This window comes from Equus quagga, chromosome 6, assembly GCF_021613505.1.
Source record: "Equus quagga isolate Etosha38 chromosome 6, UCLA_HA_Equagga_1.0, whole genome shotgun sequence".
Taxonomy (NCBI): domain Eukaryota; kingdom Metazoa; phylum Chordata; class Mammalia; order Perissodactyla; family Equidae; genus Equus; species Equus quagga.
Window position 1 is genome coordinate 112077046 of NC_060272.1, and position 20382 is coordinate 112097427.

Consider the following 20382-nt stretch of genomic DNA (forward strand, 5'->3'; position numbering starts at 1 on the left):
CTTATATATTCTATATATTCTATTTTACAAAAATATACATTATATAAATATAATTACTTATAAATTATATATATTTTATATATAACTAAATGCAAGACCAGATGTTTATCTTATAATCACTCTCCTCTCGAAAGGAAATTGACAAGTTTATAGAGTGCTGATCTGTTTATTCATGGACTTAACCAAACAACTGAAACCTTCTCTTTTAACATTATGATGAACGTTGTGGCAGGGGCAGTAAAAAAAGCAAACTCTAGTCAAAGAGTCCTTGAGGTAACAGTCAAAGAGTAACAAAGCAGAGGTATTCATAAGTTCAGCTGATTTAGGACTATGGTACTATCCTCAGTGATAATAACCAGGATTCAAATTAATGCCAGTTTACTTAGCAGGATTTGTGCATTTTGTGTACAATTACCCACCACACGCTGGAGTGAGACAATTCACTTGCTGTGTTAATTGGGTAAATCACCTTTTTTATTTTGCTATCCTTCAGTTTAGTCTCAGCAGTTTAGGTCATTTCTGAGAGATATGAGAGTATTAAACAGAAGGGAAATTATATTTTTAAAAATTGAATATATTGTTCCCCATAGACAAATACTTTAAAATACAGGTTCTTATATTATTATTGTTTTTATTGTTAATATTTCTCACAAGATAATCACCATCAAGCTATAGCACTGATAAGAAAGTGGAATACTCTGACACTATCATAAATAAAAAGTTCAGACCAAGAACTAGGCATTTAAAATGCCTTCCACTCAAAAATTCTGGAGTTGAAAATGTTTGGAAAAGTACAGTAGCCTTTTGGCAGAAGTGAAAAATGAAACAGTTTTGTCTAGAGATTTGGTCAAGTGCTTCTTAGAAATCTTGCCTTTTATTCCTCACAGAAAGTAGGCCATGTCATGTGGGATCTAGCCATATATTAGAGCCATAATATAGCTCAAGATGCTCCTGGATTAATGGGTGTCTGGGCAAAACTGCTGATCAACAATAAGCAGCATGAGCCATTATCCATTTTTCATCAATGAAGGTCAATTTCTACACCTAGACCTGAATTTTTCGTACCTCTCTTCTCCAGTTTTTCCTTTCTCTTTTCGCCCTGCCTATGCTGTTGGTATTTGGTCCTACTCTAAAATATAATGTTTAAACAAAATGTGAAATCAATGTCATACTAACATCAATTTAGAATTAATGCTACAATTCTTCTCAAATTCACACTACATAAATACATATTTTATTAGCTTCTTTTCTATTTTACCTATATTGTGTAAATTAATTGTACTTTAATTTTCATCTACAAAAAGCACAGACTCAGAATTTGAAGCGACCTTAGAAGTCTCCTCTACCACATTGCTAGTATTACTACCCATGTGTTCTTGATTATTCCCATTTTAGAGAAGATGTAGTATGTATCCATCCATTCAATATACACTTACTGAATGCTCCCTATGCTCTGGATAACTGTGTAAGCAAGACAGACATAGGCTTTCTGAGCACAAAAACACATATTCCAGAAGAATTAATAATGCTAAACAAAAGAAACATTACACAAACAATTGTGACTGGGATAAATACTGTGAAGAAGTAATTCAAAGGTACTGTGAAAGTCAATAACTGGGTACCCTGACCTAGTTTGCAGTAACAGGAATGGTTTACTTAATAGGAAGTAATGTTTTAGCTAACATGTAAGGAAACGGTAGATGTGAAACAAGATGGGGTGGAGGGAGGTGAAGGGGAGAAATGTTTTTGACAAAGACAAAAGCATGAACTAAACATTGGATTAATCTCTGATTTAAGTCTAGCCAGGCAAGTATAGCTTATGGGCAATAAAGTCTGGGAGTGGTCAGTGTAAAAAAGTGATGAAAATAATGGCATGCAGGGTATCAGCAAGAAAGTGACCAAAATAATGGGCCATGGAATCAGGGTATAGAGTAAGAGACAAAGACTGGGAAATTGCAAAAGGACTGACGGGCTGGTGGCACCCATGGACTTTGCAGTTATGGTAGAGATTTCGTAACAGATTTTTATAAACATTTACAAGTGTAATCAATAGACTAATGACTTCAACCAAATTACTGATGAGAATCTTGAGTGATTTGTATATTATAACACTGACCCAAGCTCATCAAGCAAAATGGAATGTTTCTATATCCCAAATATTTTGCTCAACTATGTTTTCTGGTAGGTCTATGATCCAAATCATGGGTCTCAGTATGCAAGAAATAAAAATTATAAGCTTAAACTAAGAACTATTGCTCACCATTCATCAAGACCTCATTCTTCAGACCTCCGGTCCAGCATGCATTTAATTGAGTCCCAAATGAGTATAAATTTTTATATAAACACTCTTTCCATTTTGTGAACATTAAATCACTATGATTCTCTCTTAACATAGAAGGGGCAATAAGCTATATGCATCCCGACAAATGACATACACCATTAGAGATAATCCACTGAGGGCAAGGTCCAGATCCTGTTCATCTGTTCAAAGACTTGATGTAGAGTTGGCTGCAGTAGAGGTTTGTTCAAGGAATAAATTTATGAATGAACAATAAGAACTATCCAGCTCTAGTTGTTTAACATGGGGAAGCCTCTTGGACTATTTTTGAAGCAAAAATTTGACCCCATTGCCAAAGGAACATTCATATTGCAGCTGGACCTTTAACAGCATCACTCATACTACTCTTAGGCCAAAAACAGCATGATATATAACTTCACAAATTTGAGCTTTCAGACAATAAATAACTGATGATAATCTAAAATTGACAATTAATTTTATCTTTCTTTGAATCATGTTTTATAATTTTGACCACCCTAAAATGAACTGTGAAATAGGCTTATATTAATTATTATTATTATCTTTTAGTGCTCTTTCTCCTTCTCCCATTCATCACTACTCGCGCAATTGTCTCATTAATTGAAGCCCATCTTTAGAGAGTACCTCATATTCTGCACCTTTCACACACCCTTCTAACTCTCATCCAAACTTATCTGGCTAGGAGATGATAATTTATCTGCTTAAATAAATTCATCTTTAGAAGTCAAAAGATGAACATATTATCCAATCTGGGAAAAAAAGTTTATGTTTCTCCAGAAAGCTTTTAGAAAATGAATACTCTAAACCCAAAAGAATCTCAGGGCTGGAAATTTGGCAAAGAAATCTCACATCACATCATGGTAACTACTGCAGCAACATATACACTGAACCTAAAAAATTGAGATGTTTTATATGTTACTTTTGTCTTTAGTTAAAAAAATTTGGAAGAAATTTAAAGTGTCTCTAAGGTCTATGAGTGCAATCAAAAGAGCATTAGATTAACAAATAAAACATATACACACACACACACACTCACAGACACACGTGTGTGTGGGTAGAGAAAGCGGCCTCTAACAAAATACTGGAGACTTTTGAGGATAATAGCTGACTTTTCCATTTTTGATATTTTTAACAGCCTAGATAAAAAATAACCTATTTCAAACTAAAAAAAAATTCATGAAAAAGTCATATGTAAATGTACTCTATTCAGTGATGTAACTAGGTTAGCAAGGAGAACCTGAAATTTAATGTTGATAAACGGAAGGCAATAGAGTGTGAGCATAAAACTATAACTATAAATGTTGTATGAGAAAATTCATACCTACCATGAGATATTTATTTGAAGCTGTACTGGTAAAATGTGCTTTTGAAAACACAATCCAGTAAAGAAATTTACATGAAAATAAATTATAAAAGATTTAAGTAATCAATAGCTTTTTTGCGATTCCGATTTTTGCTTGTCAGAAAAATGTCTCTCCACAATTTCCAATGAAAGATATAGTAGATAGAGATTCAATAAGGATACACAATTATTTTTATCTAGGATTAAACGGCACGAACTATGAGCACAAAATGAAAAAAAAAAAATGTGAACCTTACATCTTTGTAGCCTTCACAAAGACGGTGAGAGAAGTTTTACAAGAAAGAATGCTAAATATAGACTGGTAGCATGCCAGTCTCAAACTGCTATCTTCAGCTCAATAAAAAGTGACACAGAAAAGAACATTCAGGAGAATGAAAATATTCAGAAAAGATGTCAGAAAGCACTTTTTAAAAAAGAAGCATAAAAATTACATGGAAATTCTACCTAAAGTAGCTTGTGAGAATAAATCTTCTGCAGTTAGTCATAAGGGAAACAAACCACAGTGATAGTGAGGATCTAAAAAGAATGAACTACATTTTTATTATGTCTTTCATCAGATTTGCTTGTGGGCACAAAATTTTCTTGAAAACTAAAAAAGCAGCAGTGATTAAAATGCAGAGGATGCCTTATTTCCTCTTACTTAATACCTAGAAAAGACCAAGGTACTGCCAGTTGTGCAATGATTCTTCAAAAAATTTGTGGGTGTGTGTACACATGCACACACAACTTTTATAACCAATGCTTTTTTGTTGTCGATATAACTAAACTTTCAAATCCATAACTCCTCTCGGTTTATGAAGATTTTCCTTTGTTTTTAACCCTATAAAATGTTAAACCAATACTCTTTCACTCAACCTTTGCATTTAAACGAAAATATCTTGGCTATATTGCTCCATGAAATTAAGAGTAGACATTAAAAACAGGCTATTTCACCATCAATATTCTAGAAACATAACGTCTAATAAACAGAATCAGTGTTAAAATTTTGAGGTGATATTTACCACTAATAACAAATCACTTGAGGTGCTAATAAATCGATAAAGTGGTGATGGCAGAAGCATGAAGAGATGCATTGTGACAGATACCATAATAGCACAGATAGCACAAACAAATTAGAGCAGCTGACAGCAAAGGTCCTACTTTCAGCTTCGAAGAAGCTGCAAAGAGTCGTTCAGGCATCTGGAGACCTGCCTCCCTTAGGATGATTTCTGCCTGAGTGGGAAACACTAAAAATGTTCTCCACCAAATTACATTCTGGAGAAAACAGTATTCACTAGCCAATATTTATATAACATATATTCTAGTGCTATGGATGTAGTAGAGGCTCAATAAACATTATTTATTGACTTCAATTAATGAGTAACTATTGTATATATAGCATTTTCAATTCAATACAAATAGCATTTACTTCCTAAACGTGAACATGTAATAATAATAATTATTATTATTATTATAAGGAGGAGGAGGAGAAGTCAGAGGAGGAAGAAAAGGAGGAGAAAAGGAGGTGCTAACATTTGGGACAGGTTTATGAGGTGGAAGATGTTAAAAATGCCTGATCCAGATTATTGCATTTAGCACTCACAACAGCCCTTTGATAGACATGCCACACTTACATCTATTTTTTTCCAAAGAAGAAATTGAAACTTGAAGAAACTAAATGGCCAAGAGCACATAGCTTGTCACCAGATGAGACCACGCTAGCTTACCCCACCCCATTTAAAGACTATATTCAAGGGCCAGCCCATGCCCAAGTGGTTAAGTTTGCATGTTCCGCTGCAGCAGCCCAGGGTTTCGCTGGTTCAGATCCTGGGTGCGGACATGACACTACTCATCAGGCTATGCTGAGGCGGCATCCCACGTGCTACAACTAGAAGGACCCACAACTAAAACTATACAACTATGTACTGGGGGGCTTTGGGGAGAAAAAGCAGAAAGAAGAAAAAAAACAAGATTGGCAACAGTTGTTAGCTCAGGTGCCAATCTTAAAAAAAAAAAGTACAGCTGACATTAAAAAAAAAAGAAAAAGACTATATTCATATATATCATGTTCTCAGCTCTGAATGAGGTATTCAAGATGCAAAACCGAAAATCTGGTCTCTCCCTTTCACACAGTCTAGTAAGGGGACCATAGAGTTCAGGTGTAGATATAACTGCTCTATAAACACAGATGAAGAAAAAAATGCAAGCTCAACGGAAAGAGCTCAGGGAAAGCTGAATGTAGGGGATAGAACCGAAAACTGAATGAAGGCAGATGTTGCTGACACAAAAATTTGCATTCTTAGTTTAACAGACGGAAATACAGCTCATATACAATGGTTGTCCCAACAAAAGATCAATCTAACACCTATTGTACCAAGTATCTAATAGGTAATGGGAGATAATGCTTTCTAAGGTATAAAGGACTGCATAAGAAGCGTTTCAGAAACAGAATGAGATAGCTCACCTACAAGGCAGGCAAGTATTAGTTTCATGACAGTGACTTTTTCAGACACCGCTTTGTCCCCAGTACCTTACACAGTGCCCAACTCAAAACAGATCAACAACAACAACAAATTACTAAGTGGTCTCCATTTTCTAGTTTCAGTAACTCAAATTTAGATGTTTATCAGCATCTGGTCAGCCATTAAATTTAGGAGCCAAGATTCAAATCAAAAGTTTTCTGACTCCAAAGTTTGCGATTTTTCAAAAGCCATACAAAATAAGTGAGTAAAATGGTGCTCATGACAGAAACACGAATTCTGGGAGTAGGGAGTCTCCTCTTGATAGTGATCTTACAAATGCTATTTAGTAACTATGCCAACAGCCTATAAAGGACCATTAAATAAGGGGTCATTATGGCTTGGTGTACACACAAACACATGATGGCTGTCCAAACAGTTAAACCAAAAATAGATTTTAACCTCAATTATCTTGAGAAATGGCCCAGCCACAGAATTAGAACTCATATTGTAAAACTGATGCTAGAAGAGTACCATAGACTTTAGAGTATTCAAAACTATAAAGCATCAACTCAGTAAAGGAACACTGATTATTACTAAAAGTTTGCTACTGAACAAGCAATTAGTAAGTATATTTCCATGTGGGAAATTATCACATTTTACATCTTCTAAAGAAGGATCTGGAAGGCACTTAAAATTTTATCTATTCCATAACCTTTTTACTCAAATGCCTTCTTTTCAGTGAAAGCCTCTCTGGCCCCCTATTTAAAGTTTCACCCCTACACTGTCTACATCTCCTGCATTGCTTTATTTTTTTCTCCTTATAACAATATCTAGCATATGTATTTTTAAATTTTTATACTATCCTTTTCTCCCATTAGAATATAAGCTTTTTAAAGGGAAGAGGTCTTACTGAATGAATTAATGAAGTAGAACCCTCTCCTTTTGTAGATGGAGAAACCAAGTAGAGATTTGCTCAATGACTTCTCAGGCCCGGAGTCAGAAGAGTCTCGTAAATCTGTCTCACCTATAGGATTGTTATAGGACTCAGGCCTTTAACTCTAGGTAGATTCAGAATCATATCTAATCAAGTGTCAGGAAACATGGTAGGAATCCTCACATGAACCTAAACAGGGATTCAGAAATGTCTGCATGGGTCTGATAAACAAGTCAAATGGATCTGGAGAAATCTTGTTATCAAGAGGAACTGAGAATGTCCTTGAAAGAGAACACAAACTATGAGAAGAGGGAGGCAAATGTGTTGAACTTGACCTAATGAAAAGTTTTAGCCACAGGAGAAGAAAGGAAATTATCAGTGAAGTGTGGAACCAGACACTCAAATTACCCAGGGTTCAAGTTCACATGTGAGTCCTACAGAGCAAAAAAGAGTTGCAAGGGAGCTTGTAAATAAAACTGAAAGAATTGTCTCAATAAAATGAGTAAGGCATTAGAACATAAGCAGCAATCTCCTAGAAAAGCATGACAGAAAAATTAACTGGGTGCCAGGGAGAAGACATTCTCGTCTAACTTGGCAGTGAACTATCATGGTGACAGCTAGAGGCCTGTTGCAACTAGGAGATAAGATGGAAATCCTGGGTCCAGCACCTTCCTGAGAGGAGATGGCAGACCTGATGGATCCAGCAGCCACCACAGGAAGTCTGGTGGACAGAGTATTACCCAGCAGAAGGTTCAGAATCGGGAAAAGAGGAAAGCATTCCAAAAGGCCAGTCATAGCTGATTTGTCATCTGACTGAATTTGTATTTGAACACATGTGAAATATCTGCCTAGGACTCCTCAGAACACTTGGGAAGCATTTTTCCTAAGGGCTAACAAAGAACGTGTGATAAACTAGAAAATTTCAATAAAAAATTAAATGTATGTTATTACTCTTAATGTGACTCCATTTGTAACCACCAGATAATGCAGCCTATAGAAATTCAAGTCAATGAAAGAAGTACAAAAATAAACTAAAAATTTAAAGAAAAATAAATCAAGTCTAATTATCTAAATTTGACACCTGTTCAAGGAGAACAGAAACAATAATCTACAATATTATACTTTCAACATTAAACCTTTGAAGTATGTTCCACTAATATAGTATGATAATCAGCAAAATTCTAATTTAATGCTTTAAGAAAAATCACATGAATCATAGTACTCCGGATGAAACTCAGTCCACAGAATTTTGTAATAGTAGGTGGAAGTTGGGAAATGTCATATAATTATTGCAGGTACTTTTGTCTACAAGAAGTAGACCAGCAAATTATTTATTTTTACATTTGTAAAAGCAACTTTATTGAGGTATAACTCATGTACAACTAAATGAACTCATTTTAAGTGAACAGTGTAATTTGTCAAATATATATACTCATATAATTACTATCCCAAGACACAGAACATTTTCATTATCCAAAAATTACCCAATGCTCCTTTGCAGTCAATCTTCTACATCTCCCCCTCCCTCAGGTAACCACTGATCTGATTCTAACACTATAAACGGGTATTATCTGTTTCAGAACTTCATACAAACAAAAACATGTTGTATCTAATCTTTGTCTCTGGTTACTTTCGGAAAGCATACATTGTTTTGAGATTCATTCACATTCTTAAGTGCATCAGTAGTGTGTTCTTTTGTATTGCTGTATAGTACTCCATTGTATGACAACACTATAAGGTACTTAGCCATTCCCTATCAAATTCTTCTTTTTAGTAAGATTGGCCCCAAGCTAACATCTGTTGCCAATCTTCCTCTTTTTTTCCTTTCTCCCCAAAGCCCCAGTGCATAGTTGTATATCCTAGTTGCAAGTCATTCTAGTTCCTCTATGTGGGATGCTGCCACAACATGGCCTGATGAGCAGCACGTGGGTCCATGCCCAGGATCCAAACTGACGAACCCTGGGCCACTGAAGCAGGGCACGCAATCTTAAACACTTAAAACACACAGCCACAGAGCTGGCCCTCAAATTCATTTTTGAAGCAGGCTCTTTCATTATCTAAGCAGCCCATTCAAAATCTCTCTTTAGTTTCACAAATGTAAAGCAACAACCCATCCATTATTTCTAGTGGAGAACTATAGTGTCAATATCAACCTGGATGCTGATATTTTAAACTTAAAACTGAATGCCTGGTATGATATGAATTACCTTATCTGCATGTGTGCATGCCTCTGTATGTGTGTGTGGTCGGGGGCAGGGGGTTTATTGGGAGTGGAGAACAAGTTTAAGGGAAGAAATACAATTTATTTTGTATGTATGTAACTGGTACCATGCTTATACTACTGTGTGTTTTGATGAATGTGGGTGCTCTTGGGATCTGTTCACTTTGTCTTGTTATGGTTTGAGAGTTGTTTGCAGGTGATGAGGAGCCAAGATGGAAAGGCTTCAGAAAGGATTCAAGGAGAGTTGCCACCTAGTGTTGAAGAAGATTATTTAAAACAGCACAAAGGAGACCTGCTCACTAATGGATGTCATCTTATTTATTGCACAATATGGTGACATTGCCTTGTTGGGAGCAGAAAATAAAGCCATACCTTGAAAGAAGGACTACTTATCAATCATCCTGAGGAAAAGACTGAGGGAGGCAACCTCCAAGATGGCCCCAATGATCCCAGCCTCCTGGTCTTTGAATCTTTTCTAATTCCTACCTGTTGTGTGTGGGCTACACTTATGGGACTCAATTCTATTGCATGCAGTGAGACGGAAGTGGTAGTCTGTGACTAGGAGACTAGGTCATAAAAGGCAGCACAGCATTTCTTTCCTTTTCTCTCTCCCTTCCTCACTCTCTCTCTCCTGTCCTGTCATGAGCAGCACTAGTGAGCCCACATGGCAAGGAACTGAAGGCTCCAGCTTAGACAGGTCAGGCCTGAGGTGTCCCCCCACGTCCACCTGTGACACTTTGATTGCGGACTTGTGAGAACCTCTGAGCTAGAACCACCTTGCTGAGCCACTTCCAGGTTCCTAACCCCAGAAATTCTTAGATATGAATGTTAGTTACTTAAAGCCACTGAGTTTGGGAGTAATTTGCTGTGCACCAACAGATAATTAATACAAGGTCTAACCTAGATCAAGACACGGGAACTCTACTGGTGAGTCTTAGACTGAAGTGAGTTAGAAACTACTTCTTATTCTGCCAAAACTTCCTAGAAGTTGGTCTGAGCTCCTCAAAAACATAGGTTCAACACTTATGGAAAGGAGTCTTAAGGTAAGGAGCTGTGAGCTAAGTACTGAATGTCCTACAAGGCCCTTAGCAACAAGGCTGAGCCTGTGGACTAAAGGAAACAAAATTCAGCATCCAATTGTAAGTTACTCTTTAGGTGTACTTATCTGTTATTATTCCCAAAAATTCAGAAAAGGGGGTTTAAAATTACAGCATGGTTTATCCTTATGTGAAGTTAAGGGAGGATTGCCTAGTGGTTAGTAGAAAGTGTTACAGGATGAAACATTGCAAGCATCTCAGAAGGACAGAGTTGTGACCCCAGCTACTGGTAACAGCCATGTCAGTTATAAGTGGCCAAGCAGTTACTCAGTATGTCCTTCGGCAGAATATAAAATGCCATGGTACTTTGAGAAGTGAACCAAATCAGAAAAACATGGAGTGGAATTCTAAAACAGCAAGTCTCAAACCTTAATAGGAACCACCTGAGGATGTTATTAAAGGTGATAATTGAAAAGGCCTAGGGTGGACACGAGATTCTGCATTTTGAAAAAGCTCCCAGGTAAATCACATGCTGGTCCACAGGCTATAATTTGAGTAATAATGTTCTAGAGCACAGGCAAGAGTGATGGCCCATGAAGACATAAATAGAACATTGGGATGGCCACGGTTTAAGGCCCCAAATTCCCGCAATTAAAAACATGGGAGTTCAAAGCCATCGATAATTGGATATTATTGAAAATATGACCTTATCTTATATTTATAGGCTGGTTAAACCTAGACCAACAAGAAAAACAGATGGATTTCTAGGTCACCAAGTGGTTTCAGAACTGTGTTCTTCTCCTAAATACGTCTATAATTCTCCAAGGGTACATCATGAATAATCCTATTTCAATATATATGACACACTTTATATTAATACAAAGAGACAGGGAATTCTCTAAGAATTTTGGCAGACAGACAACATTTTGGAACTTGAGCCAAAGAGATTTTAATGAACTATTTTCAAAAGAAGGGAAAGCTTGAAGCAAAATATGGATTTCTACGAAAAAAAAATCTAAACCTATTTGTAGCCTTGACAAAATATGGAATTTTTTTCTTATTGCTGAGACAGGAAACAAGAAATCTACAATCTGAAATCTTCCCTCTACCCCAGGAAGGTACCTTTCTAAAACTTTCAAGTCATTTCCCTCTCATTGCTGTTACAGCCTTGTCCTTTGTTTTTAAAAACATATATTCAGCACATAGCAAAATCACATCATCATTAAAACAGGAAATACTTAGATTTTTCCCATTTCTTCCAAAAAAGAAAAATTAAAGTCCCTTTTGAGATGTGCTTCTATTATTCCTACTTATTTTGAATGGTTTATATTAGTTGCCATCAATTGTGTAAATAAGCCTAAACAAGCAGACTATATAATTTCCTTTACTGGTAATTCCCTCTAGTTTTGAGAAAGTCTGTGTTCTCTATATCCCTTAAAAATCAATAAAGGAGAAATTAAATTGCACATGTCTTGAGTACAATTCAACTGGATATAGCTTATGCAGTCTTGAGTAGTGACACCAGAAATGCCTTTTTATATTTCAATCTTCATTTAACTAAACTCAAAAGGGTAAAGCACCTATAAAATTAGGATCACTGATTAATATCAAATCAGTCCAAATGCAAGCAAGGAGCTTAATATAGCAAAAATAAAGTGATGCTATTTATACCTGAATTTTCAGGTAATTTATGTTCTTTGAACTGCTGATTGCCTTAAGAGAGACAGATAGAAAAATGTCTTCAATATATCCCTGCATTTCTCAGACAAGCTGGTATGTTGTTGGAGTTTCGTGGCTGGCAGCCTAACGAGAACGAATGGCTTACAATCTTCTGGGACTGACCCACTTAGTCATTCACACCATCCATCGAATGGGAGACTGCTTCAGAGGTACAAGGTGACACCCTTGCCACAATTATTCTGTCTAATGAGGTATCACAAGATGTCTGCTAGTTCAAAGGTGTGTGGTAAGGGCAGCTGAGGATAAAATATTTGGTATGCTTGCACTCAAGTATGGATACACATTTCTGAGCCTGTCTTTGTCACAGTATCAAATTAAATGAAAATGCCACTTCTTTATGGAATCATTTGCACTTTAAAGAGGTAGAAGTGATATGAATTTTACTTTCATGTTGTCAAGGAGTGAAAAAAAAACTCTCAGGAGAGGTTTTTTTCCCCCAAAAAAAGCTCAATGACAGGTTGACTTAATTATTCAAATAGTAACATTTTATAGTAGATAATTAGACCATATGTTAACCTCAGAATTTAAAATAACCAATTTGCTTATATTGTATGGTTCTTGTCTAACTCTGTACAGGTACCATTTTCAGAGTAAAGAATGAGGCTTAGGTCAAATCAAAGCATCTATTAACATATTATTGTCTCTACAGAAATCCGTAGGACTGTATTAATTATCTAGGCAGCGGATCTAAAGAAGGTTTTCTGATGATAATTGCTAATTAAAGAAAATTAATGGTGAAAAGTAAATTAAAAATAAAAACACAGACGAACTATAAAGGATAATGAGGCAATTTACGACTAATTGAATAGCTTTACACAAATTTTCCCTCAAATAACCAATAATTACTTCCAAATAAGTTGGAAAAATCAGTGACAATTCAGTAAGCTATCTTGGCTTTAAATTTCTACAAAGTGAAGCAAACATAACTAGGGCTTTTAAGAAAGATGTTTCTTTCTCAGTTGGCTCACCAAATAAGCTGATCTTCCATGGGCAATTGGTTTTGCTTTTTAGCTCATTCAGCTGTGTAGCTTCAGAGTCATATATATAGCTAAATACAATTTGCCCACATTATTTAATAGTTCTGGGGAACTTTTTAATTTGATTCATGGATGTCATTATGTATTTCTATAATAAATTAAAATTAGAATTATGTACTTGTCAGTGATCTGCATTTGCTATTTTCCAAAAGACACTGTAAAGTGCATTTTAAAATACTTTTTCTATGAGCCGTAAACTTAAGACTTTAAAAATTAAGAAGATAATATGATAACGTCCTGCAATAAGAGGAAAAGGCGCGCATGCAACAGCCAGGGTGTATTAAGGACTATACAATCTAAAAGAGAAGGACCACATATGGTCATTATCTCCAACCCTTTATGCATGTCATTTGTAGTATATTTTTAACATAACTAAAGCTATTTTTTCAAATCATTTTCTTCTAATCCTCTATAATTACAGTCACATATATACAAAACTACATGTGTTTATACCTACATCTGATTTCTGTCTTAATCTTACAAAAACACATGAAGTTAAGATATTCTAGATAATAGGATATCTGCTTTACAGATGAGAAAACTGAACTTTTCTAACATTAGTAACTGGCTGAAGGTCAAGAATCTTGTAATTAGCAGAGCTGGAACTGATTTGAGTTTGACTATTTGTAAAGCCCAGCTTCCTTATTAATGTTACTATTAAACACTATAATTAAAAATAGTGAACTACTTATTTTGTAATCAAATCTATTAATCATTAATTTTGTTACAGAACATGTATTGAACACAGAAAAAAGTTGTTAAAATTTTCCAGGGCACTTAATTATGTTTATATGTAACATATGTCACACACACGTGTTTGTGTTTATATGTGTGATAGTTAATTTATTCACATTTACTGAGGCCCTGTCATACACAGGCACCAGATTAAGCCCTTATAATCTAGCAATTACTAAGATAAATTTTTTCTAAAATCCTATTTTTGTGTGATTATAAACAATGACAAATTTATAAAGGCAGTATAAAATAAAAGGAGACAAAACTATAAGCAGACATATTTAAATGCCTATAGACTATTTCTTATGGGGTAGCATAATTTAATATGTACATTAATTATTTTTATTAAGCAAAGCACTGGTTAAGTTTATCTATGACTCCAAATTGGATGTAACGGTAAGCACGCTGAAGAGCTAGTAGAATGTAAAAAATGAGAATCTGGTAGTCAAGAATAGAAGTTAAAGAAAAGAAATGTACTTTGTTAGGGAAAATATAATTTATATACGTGAGAATTGGCTAAGCTGTAGTTTACGAGTCTCACAGTGGTTCAGAGTATTTGTAATTCACATTAGAATAACATTTGGTTATACTGCATGAACGTGAGCATAACACGTGCAAACCATGAGATCTGACTGGTAATAAAGACAAAGTCTTAGGTAGCACATGTAACTTTAGCCAAGTAAATCGAATCAAACATGAAAAGTTTACAGGTGTTTCTCAAAGGCCTGCTCCAAAAAGGCTAAAAATCTTATAAAACTATCTTTCTGTGATGGTTATTGAGGGGATTTCTCTAGGGTACATCATAGTCTTTAGTTTATTTTTTGTTACTATACATATCAAACGAGATGCTAAGGATTGCTCAAAAAAACACGCTTTGTTGCCAATAGTAAAGATAATAAGTAAGAACATTAAAGCGTTCCCCCCAAATTTCTCCCCTAAATATGTTATTATTTGGTTGTCCAAGATTGTCCACTAAAATTGTTTAGCTTATGCAAACATACTTGTTAAATACTTTATTTATAGCCTATGGTAATTTAATATCTAATTTTGTCTATCCAAAGCAAATTTGTAACAAACTATGCTTTGTATAAATACACTGTGAGAACTATCAGGGTTTCATTCTCCAAATGAATTTACTGAACAAATGCAGTGATCCCTCATTTGACTCATGAAGAAAACCTGGCATTTTATTAACACTGAAATAGCAAATCAACAGAAATTGAAAAGGACAGTTTTTAAAATTTATTTAAGATCCATTTTGAAATAATGCATGACTTGAAGCTTTTAAAGAGTTAAAACAGCTCAGTTTAGATTAGAAAATATTTTTAATTAAAGCATCCTGCACTTCAACAGCAAGTTTTATAATGTAACTGCAATGGTAAGCCAAGATTTCATTAACTTCCACCAGAAGCCTCAGATTTAGGAATATTGGCTGTAATTAGAAAAATTAAAGCTACACTTCAGAATTAATTGAAATTATTAAAGTGTTTACTCTTGCATTATTTACAGGTAGAATGTCAGCAAGAGGCACTTTATACATTCTCACAAGTAATTCTACAGTGTATGTTAAGAACATAACATGACTTTCATTACATATTGGGTCTTTCCCGGTGGGCCTGCTATAAGCTTTCACTTTATTCTGATTCTGACAACTTCATCACAGTTCTTCTCTGGGAAAGCACCAGGGCTAATGCATTCCTGATGGATGGGTGTGACGCGAGCTATAGGCATTTGCTGCCCTCATCAAAACCACCAGCAGGATTCACCAGAAACCGAGACAGTCTTATCAGACAACTGCACTGTGGATGGAGTGATCAGCAAGCACAGACTGAGATTTAGTTTTCTAAACTCAGAACATTTTACAAAACCTGAAGAGACATGGATTATAACCATAAAGTATCAATTGGGCGTTTGTATTAAGTCATTCTTTGATTTCATCTTAGACACTATATTCAGTTTTATCGTAAGCATTATGCACTTGAATTTCCTGGCTCAAAGTAGAGATGTCTTCAGAAAAAGGAGACACGTACTATTATAAAGTACATAAGACTCTGTCTGTGATTTTGGCTTGGAGCTCCCCCACACAGCGCAGATTCACTGGCATGGGAGGAAAGTGAAAGTGGAGAAAGAACAGCAGCGTTTTAGCAACCTACTTCAAAATGTTACTTTTTAAGGTGATTCTCTGCAGAAAATAAATTTAAATTATACCAAAGTCCACTCACCATTTTTATTGTACAGAGGTCTGGACTGTGGGTTAAGTTGCCTGGGTTCTCATTTCACCCTTACTTCTGAGAAACTTACTCCACATAAGAATTTGGCATTGAACGTCCTGGAGCCTCTTCTTCCTTATTAGTGAAATTAAATATTTTTCACTAGGTGTTTTTTTTCTTGCTAATCCATAGTATAGATGACAAAACATCTAAACTACCTATTCTAGATTCAGAGAGTAAAGGAGACCAGTATAGGATATAAAGAGAAGAAGGGAGATGATGTAAGCTATCATCAATTTTTTACAAAATAGGAAGTAAATGGGTAAAGTGGAGGCTACCAACTCCTTCAATATCTATTTTTCTCCTCCTCCTTTAATAACAGCAACTCCCAAATTTTAGTACATGACTACTCAGCCATGCACTGCATTTCCCAGCTTCCTATGCAGCCAGGTATGACCACATGACTAGGTTCAATGGGATTGGGATGAAAATTCCCTTAAAGCAAAGCTGCTTCCCTTGACTTCATATCTATTTATGATCTAAATTCAGCATCCAGATTAGTACCATACTCAGGTGATAGCAGAGCAACAAAACGGAAGAAACCTGGGTCCAGGAATGCCCTCGTGAAACAGTATCATTCAGACTGGACCGCTCACCTTAGGACTATTAAGTAAGCAATATCACTTTATTTCATTTCAGAAACTTTGTTTTGGGGTCTCATAGTTGCAACAGCTTCGTTGGTGATCTAAGTTATACAATGTTGAATGCTGACTATTTAAATTATAATTATTTACTTTGCTACTGATTTATTTTTTGCAGTGTAGCATGTAGGTTAACAAGGACTTTAAATTTATTTGATTTTATTGCAACGAGGAATCCTGATGTATGACCCTAAATGTGGGGTATGGGCTCTAGAATTCTGAAAGTGGTTATTCTATGGGAAAAGAGACACTGCTTACCAGGATAAATACTGCAAGTTTTTCAAAGTTTGGTCATGCATATTTTACCATTTTCCAAACTATTCCACTGAGCATGCGATTGTTAAATTATTTAATCAGAAAACTCAATGCCAAGGTTTTACACAGATTGAAATAACTCAAGATTATTTTCAGTAAAAAGCCTTTCCCCCCTTCAGTTCTGTGAAGTTTTCACCAATAACAGAACATTTTGATTCTTTCCCCTTCTACTCATAAGCTTTTACCTTTCCCAGCTCTTTCAATCTCCCAACAGATCATACTTAATAATTATCAGCCTTAGTCACTATTACAAAGAAGCAGATCTCCCAATATTATAGGTTCTTTAGACCATAGAAATATTTTAATATGGAAACTATCAACATTTTCATAATCATCACATTATTTTGGATTTGTGGTCTAAAGAAGGGGTTCATGCAATATTTTCAAAGGTCATTAAAAATACAGAGATGGAAGCTGTGACTACATGACTTTATCTTATGACATATTACTTTAAAATCTGGGATACCTTTCCTAAGGCAATTCAAATTAATTAACTTAACAAAATCAATGATCTTTTCAAACTGTTATATAAACAAATTTTCTTTAAAAATAATTTCCACCTGGTAATTTCACAGAAAATTGGTCATTTGTTATCTAAATATCCAACAAAGGTTTTTCGGATTTCTGAGTATCAAAGCTACATTGAAAAAGCATAGCATAGACTATTTCCCTTTACGATCTGCAACATTCTCTTCAAGACAGATTTCATGTTATACAATGTGTGCCACAAGCCTGGAAAGTGCACCCAAATTCTTAAGATTGATGAGAGTAACCACATACATGCCATACTCAATAGATGTCACAGTAGCATCTCCAGCAACAAAGACCTGGAGTTCAGCCAACCTATGAGCAGCAAAGCCTGTGCCTATGTGGGCTGGGCGACAGTAAGAAACCCACACAGTTCCAGCATGGTGAGCCAAAGGAGGCTGACCACTTTGGATTTGGCAGGGGAAACACAACATAAAATTTTGCTAGAGATCATTACTTTGTATGGAAGACACTGGCTGCTGCTGGGAAGCAACAGAAACTGATCAATTTGTTGTGCAGAAGTAATAGAGTAGGTGGTTCATCTTGAGCAAAGCCACAAAAAGAAAGAGTCCCGCAAAAGTTGGCATTCTATTGTGCATATGTCATTGGCTGGAAAGGCTACTTATGATACTCTGAAATCAGATTCAAAATTAGTGCCTGAAGACATACACATAAAATATTACAAAATTTGAGACAGCCTCTTCAAGAGGGAAACACAATTATAAATCTTCATCATCGTTTTCATCATAAGCCACTTAAATTACTCAATTTTTAACTTCAAGGTGTTTATGTGGCTTTATTATAGAATACATGGATGGGGAGGGAGAGAAGTAAAGAAACAAAGATGAAAAGATAGTTTGCAACCTGGGTGATGAAGGTCCCTTTATGTCACACCAAGATTCTTTTTTTAACATTATGCTCCTTGCAATAAGGAAACTGTTAATGTTTTAAGCATGATCAGACTTTCATTTTGGAAAAAAAAAATTGCTTTGGTGGCAGAGAAAAGAATAGAGGAGATAAGGAAGGGAAACAGGAAGAAGTTATCCAGGTAAGATCTTCATTAGGGACTGAAGATTTGTGTCCTCCCAAAATTCATATGTTGAAATCTGTTCCACCATGGGATGGTATTAGGAGGTGGGACTTTTAGGATGTGATTAGGTCATGAGGGTGGAGCCCTCATGAATGGAATTAGCGCTCTTATAAAGAGATGGTAGAGAGCTCCCTTGCTGCTTCCACCATGGTGAGGAAGCAGTGAAAAGAAGGCCTTCTGTGAACCAAGAAATGGGCTCTCACCAGACAACAAATTGGCCAGCACCTTGATCTTACACTTCCCAGCCTCCAGAACTGTGAGAAATAAATTTCTGTTTAGAAGCTATCCAGTCTATGGTATTTTTGTTATAGCAGCCCAAATGAACTGTGACAATTTGATAAGACCCCAAAGTAAAGTTACAGTCAAAGGAAAGATGTGGTTGAAAATAAATGGTGGACCTGATAGAGCTTGGGCGCTAATAGGTATCATTTTACGGCAGGACTCCATTGGGCTAAACTGGATGCTGCCACAAATTTGATGACACAACCTAGATTTATAAAAAACTTTACTTTCTTTAAGTTGCAAATTTTGCTTATTTTAGCTAATTACCTGGACCTATTACATCTGTTGGCCTGCAGGGACCTAATCCAAGATATCATGTACTACTCACACAGTATGCACACACTATATTGTATATAATGAATATATTACATTTCAAAAATAATTAGGACTAACTGTTTAAAAACACTTTGGACATGAAGATTATGTCTTCTTCCTCTGTAAATCGAAAAGAAATAAAAAGATATCGCCAGTGTGTTAAACAGTCCATAGCTTCTTTGCTTTCATTCTCAGCCACTAGTCCTCCCACAAGCTTTTCAATGACAGAAGGCCTAACCCTAGCTCACAACAAGCAGTTGAACAGTTTAGCAGTTCTAGGAAGGTCTCCAGTGGACAAGTTTGCATCATAAAACTGCTCAGCCTGGAACATTTTCTACTCCTCAATTCTCATTTACAACTGAAATTTCACTGAATTTCCTTGGGACGTAATCAGAATCCCTTAGGGAAGAAAGACCTTAGTGGGGGAAGATAATCCAATTACCCAGTTCAGTAACCGTTTTTGTAGCTTTCACACCTGAAAAGAAGAGATTTGAACCTGTTGAAATATGAGTCATAAAACAACTTTGTCTATTTTTAGTATTGTGCATTCCTCCCAATATGAGGAAAAAGCAATTTTTTGTTTATGATTTGCCATCTTGTGATATTAATTAAAATTATAACTTGACAAATGTATCTCTATGACATAAAAGTATTGATTCAATATTGAGAAAAAGCAAAGCTAGTATTTTTTTCATTCAGTTTTCAAAATGTCACACAATATTTCTGAGAATTTTACAGAAGATCCAAGATATTTCTCATGTTCTTTCAAAATTAGGGCACCAGATTTCCATTTATATGAACTGAGCATTTCTCATATATTAGATACTCAATTAATGTTTACTGAGGATTATTTTATTCAACCTTTCTTTAATTTGGTTAATGTAGAGGTAACAGTTTAACTTTTCAATCCTTATAATGATTAAATCACAATTTATGTTGTAATTCATATTCCTTCAATTTATTTTTAAATTGCAAGGAAGCAGTCAGACTAAAATTTGAGAACAGTGATCAATATACTATGGGGAAAAAAAGCAAGTAAAAGTAGTTTACTATTGCAATTAAATTAAATTTACAACAAATGTAATCTAATGTGATGCAATGGTGTAAATAATACCC